Raw genomic sequence first — 9673 nt, forward strand, 5'->3', positions numbered from 1 at the left:
AGAGAGTATGTGGGCAGGGCTTTCTTCTAGTCCCCAACAGGAGGGTCTGTTCTCCTGGGACTCAGCAACATGGCCTGAGGAAGGCAGTCCCAACAGTGTTCCAGGTTTGGGACTTCGTGTTTGCAGGTTAGGCAGCTAATGTCCACCCTGTCATGTCTGTGGCCAGTAGCCTGGTCTTTATGCTGCAGCGGGAGACCCCCATGTTTCTTTTGCCTCCATTGAGGCATATCCATGAATACTGCCTATCACGGATACTCAGCAAGAAACAATAATCATACCACTGTGTTAAAAGGTATATTCTCTGATCATGGTTTCCAGGCTCTCTGCACCTGTTTGGTTGCTGGTGTCCTCTCCAGGGGGGAAAAATTGTTCTCTGGAATCTATGTCTGCCAAGCCTCCTGACCTGAAATCCCCGGGCTTCAAGACCTTTTGGTTGCAAGACTCGTGCCATTCAGACCCTCTCCTTTTTCCACCAAAAGTTATGGGTCAACATTCAAAGTGTGGATTCCCACTATGCTCCTCTCTCCTGTGCCTTTGTCTTTGGCCATGATTCCCTCCCACTGAAGCACAAACCATCCACTTCTCCCCTAAACCATGTCTACACCCTTCACCCATGGTCTTGCAACTTCTTCTCTCTTTCGCTGTGGAGTGTGATTTCTAGGCTTCAGGTTCTCTTACACCATTTTTAATTTTATGTGGACAACTTCCACTTGTGTTTATTGCTGAAGACAGGTCTGGAGGTCCTAGATACTTCTACCATCTCCCTGTCCTCGAAATGCACCGCAGACTCTTACCCAGCCATAAGCAAGAAGGAATTCTTGCCACTTGCCCCATGAGGCAGAAAGGTGGAGAGCATTGGCCTCCGTCACATCTATCAGTCACAGAAAGGTAATTTACATACAATTTCACTCACTCATGGAAGTAAAGAAACGTTTGAAAAAGCAAGAAAAAAGGGACAATGAGACTCTAACCAGGCACACAAAATTTGGTGTTTGTTCCAAGGCAGGTTTGTGAGAATCTGTGTTTCTAAAAGAAGATAAAATGGGACATTCATAGTAGGAATCGTGACTGAAATGGATGTAACGAGAGTTTCTAATGCGTTTGAAAGTGAATTGTGATCCAAAAAAGAGAGGCTTATATCTCTTAAAATAACATTCTAAGTGTTATGTGAAACACACACACACTCATAAACACACTTAATAGAGTCCCACGGAAGTTAGGGAGCAAGTGAGGAATAGCACTCATGGAAGCAAACCTCAGAGAAAAACCCATTAAGAAAAAAGCACAGTGAATCAAAGTCAGACACTGACCAAACTGGAAAAGTTAACTCCTCAGCTATCAAGAAGTAATTAAAGTATTCAGGACTAAACTCTATTAAACAACCTAACCTAAAAGACCCCTACACACAAGTATGCCAGAAAATCCAATACCAGAGAAAAGGATAAATTTGAAGACACATATCCACTACCAAGACTTGGTCATGAAACATACAAATCGGACGTCTCAGGTAATGATGAAAGCGTTTGAAACAGTCTTCAAACAAGTCCCAGCACACAAAAATCCAGGTACAAAAGAATTTCCTGGTCCACACTTCTAGACATTTAATGAAGGCAATGTCGGTTCTTCTCATCTATTCCGAAATGTAGGAAGAGGGAAGAATCTAATTTAAATGTCCAAAGACCCAATTCAGATAAGGACCTTACAGGAACCAATTGCATACCATTTTAATCAGTAAGATAATAAAACCAGAATTCATTTTGTTCCTCTTTCTTTCTTTATCTACATGTGAAATGGTCTGTTTTTCTTTCTTTTCAATATTTTTCTTATGTTCGGGAAGACAGTCTTTCATCCATCATATGTTTTTGAGATAGTGTTCCCTGATTCTTTAGTTGCATATACCACCGAGTGCTCATCCTCATCTATGCCACACCACCTCCATACCCATTAACCAGTTCCCTCATTCCCGGCATGTCTCATCATTCTGTAACCCTCAACTTGCTTCCAGAGTCCTGAGTCTCTCCCGGTTTGTCTCCCTTTCGAACTTCCCTTCCTTCCATTTTCCCTTGCTCCTACTAATGTCCATGGTATTCCTCTTGTGCCACTTATGAGTGAAGCCATATGACATTTCCCTTGGTCTGCTTTTATTTCATTGAGAATAACCCAGTCCTGTGTCATTCATATCAAGGCGAGTATCCGGGCTTCATCCTCCTGGATGGCAGGAATACTCTGGACCACACCTGTTTTATCTACTAGCCTATGGAAGGGCATCTTGGCTCCTTCCACAGTTCTGCTAGAGTGGGCATGGCAGGCCATTGATGTAAGCCATTCATTTTCCACTGAATAAAGAGAGTTGGTCAACATTGCTCTCCCCATGACCACAACATGTAGCATTAAATAATGATGACAAGGAGTGCTGTCCAGGGCTTTTCCTTCAGGGGTAGCTATCATGCAAAATATCACTCTCCTTGCAAGGGTGTTTAAGGTAAAATCAGGTAGACAGAGTGCTTATCCCTTAGGACAGGTGTTTCAGAACACTAGGAGATGAAGACACGGACAGCACAATGCATCCATGCCCTAGGACTTTTCCTGTAAATGTGACTTTCCTTCACTTATTCCTTCCCTTATCTTCCAAGGTGACCAAGCACCAAAGGCAGACAGTACACTTAGAACCCATTGGAAAAAGGAGCTAAGAAAGGATGCTCTCACTGATAGGATGTCAAACCTCCCAGAGCAATAATGCCACACCAAGAGTCCTCCCTGTTGATTGAAATATCTAGATATTGCAGTGGAAATCAGAACACCTTGCTCTCTGGAGAAATATTGGCCTCAAGGATTCTATATCGAATGTCATTTTCTTTTCTCTTTGTATAGAAAGGAGAAGAGGGAAAGAAATGGAAAAGACCATATGAGTTCATGATCAGGCTAACATGACTCTTTTTCTGTCCTTCCAAAGGCCTCCTACCTAAAGCCATAGGGCTCATAGGTCATGAGAAAGGTTTATACTTCAGTGAAATCAGCTTCTATGACGTCACAAAGCTTTGAGGTCGAAGCAACCACTCCTCCCCAAACCACGCCTATTCAATCCACCTGGCTGGAGTAGTCAGGGGTCAGCCAGAAGGATCCAAAGCCCTCCCACACCACTTGAGCTGCCTGGGTATTTCACCAGGACAGTTTGCAAAGTGTGTTGGTGTCACCTTCTCCATGGCCAAATTTGTAGTCTTTGGCCGTGACTGTCACCACCAGACCTCTGGACTCCTGAGATGAGCAAGAATCCACATTTCCATCTTACCCGCAAAAGGTCAAGAAAGAGTCAGGACTACCACCAAGCCTCACGTGAGGAACTCCATGCCCCGTACATGTGCATGGTCCTCCCACACAATCAGGACACTTTGTTCAGGAGAAAGGCCACCCAAGGAAAGCTCACAGTGAACACCTGCAACAATGACAAAGTCAAGTCTGGAGTCTCCAACAGCGAGGACACGAGTTCCTCTACCATCTCCAGAAATCGTGCCAAGAAGACCTCCCCTTCTTCCAAGCTGACCAAGCAACAAAGGCAGACCCTACACCTTGGAACGTTAGGCCCAGGACGGACTCATTAGTTTGGAGCTCACAGGAGCAAACACGGAGCATGTTGGAAGAGACCCAATCCCCAAGTGAAGCCATCAGGAAGGCTTTCATGCCAGTGTCAGGAAGACAACGTGTATCTACAAATGATGCATTGAAGAGGATTCAATGGCCTAAGATCCCTGAGCATTCCCTCAGGGTGGTGCAGCCTCCCTCTATGGAACTGTATGGAGATATTGCAGCACAACCCTTCCTGAACCCTCCCATTTCCATTCCCCAAAGGTTTTCATGGGATAAACAAACAGTGCCTGTTGCAGAAGATGGGCATATTCTAATGAAGCCAGGTGAGGAGGAAAAGTGGGAGAACAAAGGGCTATTGCAGCGGGTCAGACAATGGATGGTCCGTGTTGGTGGGGAGATGAGGGAGGACAAAGAAAAGGAATAAAAACAAAGGAGCTCAGAGCTAAGGTCTGGCATTATAGGATGGTGTGAGGTACTCTGGAACTGGCTGCATTCCATAGAGACATATGTCCAAATTCAAAAAACAATCATCTGGTCCCAGTCAATCCTTATGAACTGTTTCTTGTTATTGTTGTTATTTTGATTTCTTAAAAGAATCCCACATAATTTAGGGTAAACGTGAGGAATTGCAATCATGAAAGCAAACCTCACAGAAAATACCATAAAGGAAAAAAGAATAGAGAATCAAACTCGGAAACCAACGAAACTGGAAAAAATTATCTCCTTACCTATCAAGCATTAATTAAAGCCTTCAGGACTAAACTCTCTTAAACAACCTAACCTAAATGTCCCCGACACTCAAGTATGCCAGCAAATCTAATACCTGAGAGAAAAGGATTAATTCCAAGACACATATCCACTACCAAGATTAGGTCATGAAACATAGAATTCTGACATCTCAGCTGGTAACAAAAGCGTTTGAAGCAGTCCTCAACACCTCCCAACACACAAATCAGTTTCCTGGTCCAAACTTCTAGACATTTAATGAAGACCATGTTGGTTCTTCTCATTGTTTCCAGAAATGTAGGAAGAGGAAAGACTCTAATTTAAAATGTCCAAAGACCCAATTCAGTTAAGGACCTTATAGAAAATCAATTGCATACCATTTTAATAAGTAAGATAATAAAGCTATAATTCTTTTCTTCCCTCTTTCTTTCTCCATCTACATGTGAAACGGCCTGTGTTTCTTTCTTTTCAATATTTCTTCTTATATTCTGGGAGCTAGCCTTTAATCCATCAGACGTTTTGATGTAGTGTTCCCTGATTATTTAGTTGCATATAGTTCTGAGCGCTCATCATTATATATGCCACACCTCCTCCATACCCATTATCCAGTTAACTCTATCCTGGCATGTCTCATCCTTCTGTCATCCTCAGCTTGGTTACAAGAGTCCTGAGTCTCTGCTAGTTTGTCTCCCTTTCTGACTTCTTCTACTTCCATTTTCCCTTGCTTCTACAATTGTCCATGGTATTCCTCATGGGCCACATATGAGTGAAGCCATATGATATTTCCCTTGGTCTGCTTGCCTTTTTCATTGAGAATAACCCATTCCTGTGTCATTCATGTCAAGTGGAATACTGGGGCTTCATCCTCCCTGATTATGGAGGCGTACTCTGATGCCTGGATGGACCACACTTTCTTTATCCAGTAGCCTTTGGAAGGGCACCTCAACTCCTTCCACAGTTCTGCTAGAGTGGTCATGGCAGGCCATCGATGGAGGATGGAGGCAGTTCATTTTCCTCTGAATAAAGACAGATGATCAACATGGCTCTCCACATGACCATGGCATGTAGCATTAACTAATGATGACAAGGATTGCTGTCAAGGGCTCATCCTTCAGGGTAGTTATCATGCAGAATGTCACTCTCCTTGAAGCCTTTGCAAGGGTGTTTAAGTTAAAGTCAGGTAGACAGAGCCCTCATCCCTTAAGACTGGTGTTTCAGAACACTAGGAGATGAGGACACAGACAGCACAATGCATCCATGCAGTAGCACTTTTCCTGTAAATGTGACTTTCCTTCCCTTATTCCTTCCCTTATCTTCCATGCTGACCAAGCACAAAGGCAGACAGTACACTTAGAACCCATCAGGAAAAGAAGCTTAAAAAGGACGCTCTCAACAAAAGGATGTCAAACCTCCCAGAGAGCTAATGATACCCAAAAGGCCTCCTGTTCATTGAGATACCTAGAAATTGCCGTTGAAATCGGAACACCTTGCTCTCTGGAGAAATGTTGGCCTCAAGGATTCTATATAGAATGTCATTTTCTTTTCTCTTTGTATAGAAAAGAGAAGTGGGAAAGAAACAGAAAACACCACCTGAGTTCATGATCAGGCTAAAATGACTTTTTCTCTGTCCTTTCCAAGTCTTCCTACCTAAACCCATAGGACTTATAGGTCATGAAAAATGGATTGCTGCTTCATTGAAGTCAGGTTCTGTCATGTCACAAAGCTTTAAGTCATAGCATCCACTTCTCCCCAAAACAAGCCTAATCATTCCAACTGACTGGAGTAGTCATGGGTCAGCCAGGAGGATCCAAAGCCCTCCCAAAGCGGTGGAGACGCCTGGGCATTTCACAAGAACAGTTTGCGAAATACCCACCTCTATTTTTAAATTTCTTTTTTTTAAATTTATTTATTTATTTTTATTTGCTTATTTACAGCATAACAGTGTTCATTGTTTTGGCATCACACCCAGTGCTCCATGCAGTACATGCCCTCCCTATTACCCATCACCTGGTTCCTCAACCTCCCACCCCCCCCTCCTGCCGCCCCTTCATAACCCTCTGGTTGTTTTTCAGAGTCCATAGTCTCTTATGGTTCATCTCCCCTTCCAGTTTCCCTCAACTCCCTCTCCTCTCCATCTCCCCATGTCCTCCATGTTATTTGTTATGCTCCACAAATAAGTGAGACCATATGATACTTGACTCTCTCTGCTTGACTTATTTTGCTCAGCATAATTTCTTCCAGTCCTGTCCATGTTGCTACAAAAGTTGGGTATTCATCCTTTCTGATGGAGGCATAATACTCCATTGTGTATATGGACCACATCTTCCTTATCCATTCATCCGTTGAAGGGCATCTTGGTTCTTTCCACAGTTTGGCGACCGTAGCCATTGCTGCAATAAACATTGGGGTACAAATGGCCCTTCTTTTCACTACATCTGTATCTTTGGGGTAAATACCGAGCAGTGCAATTGCAGGGTCATAGGGAAGCTTTATTCTTAATTTCTTCAGGAGTCTCCACACTGTTCTCCAAAGTGGCTGCACTAACTTGCACTCCCACCAACTGTGTAAGAGGGTTCTCCTTTCTCCACATCCTTTCCAACACACGTTGTTTCCTGTCTTGCTAATTTTGGCCATTCTAACTGGTGTCAGGTGGTATCTCAATGTGGTTTGAGTTTGAATCTCCCTGATGGCTAGTGATGATGAACAATTCTTAATGTGTCTGATAGCCATTTGTATATCTTCATTGGAGAGGTGTCTGTTCATATCTTGTGCCCTTTGCTGTGCAGAAGCTTTTGATCTTGATGAAGTCCCAAAAGTTCATTTTCGCTTTTGTTTCCTTGGCCTTTGGAGACATCTTGAAAGAAATGTATAACATACCTTTGTGTACAGTATAAGAGAAGGGTCGAGTTTCATTCTTCTACATATAGCTGTCCAGTTTTCCCAGCACCATTTATTGAAGAGACTGTCTTTTTTCCTCTGTATATTTTTTCCTGTTTTGTCGAAGATTATTTGACCATAGAGTTGAGGGTCCCTACCTGGGCTCTCCACTCTGTTCCACTGGTCTATGTGTCTGTTTTTATGCCAGTACCACGCTGTCTTGGTGATCACAGCTTTGTAGTAAAGCTTGAAATCAGGTAACATTGATGCAGCCAGTTTTATTTTTGTTTTTCAACATTTTTTTAGCGATTTGGGTCTCGTCTGATTCCATACATATTTTAGAATTATTTGCTCCAGCTCTTTGAAAAATACTGGTGGAATTTTGATCAGAATGGCATTAAACGTATAGATTGCTCTAGGCCATGTAGACATTTTAACAATGTTTATTCTTCTGATCCAAGAGCATTAAATGCTCTTCCATCTTTTTGTGTCTTCTTCAATTTCTTTCATGAGAGTTCTGTAGTTCCTGGAGCACAAATCCTTTACCTCTTTGGTTAGGTTTATTCCCAGGTGTCTTATGGTTCTTGGTGCTATAATAAATGGAATCGCATATCTAACTTCCCTTTCTGTATTTTCATTGTTAGTGTATAAAAAAGCCCCTGATTTCTGTACATTGACTTTGTATCCTACCACGTTACTGAATCGCTGCATGAGTTCTAGTAGTTTGAGGGTGGAGACTTTTGGGTTTTCCATATAAAGATCCATGTCATCTGCGAAGAGAGAGAGTTTGACTTCTTCGTTGCCAATTTGGATACCTTTTATTTCTCTTTATTGTCTGAATGTTTTTGCTAGGATTTCTATTACTATGTTGAACAAGAGTGGTGATAGTGGGCATCCTTGTCATGTTCCTCATCTCAAAGGGAGGCTGCAAGCTTTTTCCCATTGAGGATGATATTTGCTGTGGGTCTTTCATAGATAGATTTTATGAAGTTTGGGAATGTTCCCTCTATCCCTATACTTTGAAGCATTTTAATCAAGAACAGATGCTGGATTTTATCAAACGCCTTTTCTGCATCAATTGAGAGGATACAATGGGCTTCTAGAGCTGGCATAGCTTGTCGCCTTGAAGACAGGGATGTGGCTATAAAAATGCTCTTCTCCCAAGTATATGTGGGTGAAGACAATTCCTCCATTGCTAGCTTTTGAAGGGTGTATGACACTATGTCTTGTGTTGCTCTGCTTCTGAGGATGGTGCTGGGAGTCCTCTGTCTCTCAGAATCTGGATCTCTGTTTCTGCCCCCAGAGGAGGATGTTTTCAGCTCTGATTTCTAAAAGAAATGTTGGGTCCTCTTTTTTCTCTCTCTTCTAGGTCTCCTAAAATAAGCACCTATTTACATTCATTTTAGTCAAGGATTTCCCTAATCCATGGTCAGGTTCCATCATTCTTCCTACTCTCCTTTGCTTCACTTCTTTTTTTGTTCAAGTACTTGACTTCCAGTTAACTCATTGGATCCTCTGTTCTACCAGCTTCTTGGACTTGGCATCCAGTCTGCTAATAAATCTTTTCATCAGAGCCTGTTATTCTTATTTTTTTTGTCACCTTTATTCCTGTGGTCTGAGACTCCATGATGGCTTCTATGATTTTCTGGTGCAGAGTGAGTATCGTGGCTTCTGCTTTAAATCCTACATTGGACATGTGACATGTATAGGTTTCCCTTCGATTGCATGGTCATGACCATTGCTTGTTCTTTTGTATAGGCATCTACTGATTCTTCCATCATTGCCTTTGTTCTAGGCCTCTGTCTTCTTCTCTGTATTTGCAAAAGGTATTCTGCTTCTACCCTGAGGGTAATTTCTTTAGGAAGAAGATCTCATGGAGTTCCCAAGAGATGGCCCTTGAGGAGTCTCAGGAGTGTGAGGCATTCCCTCTGGGGTTATGTTGGGGCTGTCCACTCTCCTCTGGGCCAGTCCTCTGGAGAGGCTCTCATTTCCTGCCCTTCAGGGTGATTGGTGTCTGGACCAAATATGGTGAGGTTTAGCATGGTAGGCTCTGGTGTGCCTGTGAAAGGAGACTTTCAACCCACTCATCAGAACTGAGGCCTGCTGAATGCTGTGGTCTGGAGAGAGAATGTTGTTAGGGCTTTTTTAGTCTGTTCTACTGGGACTAAGCTATGTGGCCTGAGGAAGGCAGTCCGAACAGATTTCCAGGGTTGTTACTTTGTGTTGGCAGAATAGGCAGCTAAGGTACTCATTTTCCTGTCTGTGGGCACTAGCTCGGTCTTTATGCTGGTGGTGGGAAAGCCAAAACTTTCTTTTGCCCCCATTAAGACATCTCCACAAGCTGTGCCTATCTTGGATGCAAAGCAGACAATATCATATCACGGTGTCAAAAGGTTTTGTCTCTGATCATGGTTTGCAGGCTGTCTGCACCTGGTTAGTTGCTAGTGTCCTCTCCAGGAGAAACACAGTGTTCTCTGGAGTCTAT

This window comes from Meles meles, chromosome Y (assembly GCF_922984935.1).
Source record: "Meles meles chromosome Y, mMelMel3.1 paternal haplotype, whole genome shotgun sequence".
Classification (NCBI taxonomy): Eukaryota; Metazoa; Chordata; class Mammalia; order Carnivora; family Mustelidae; genus Meles; species Meles meles.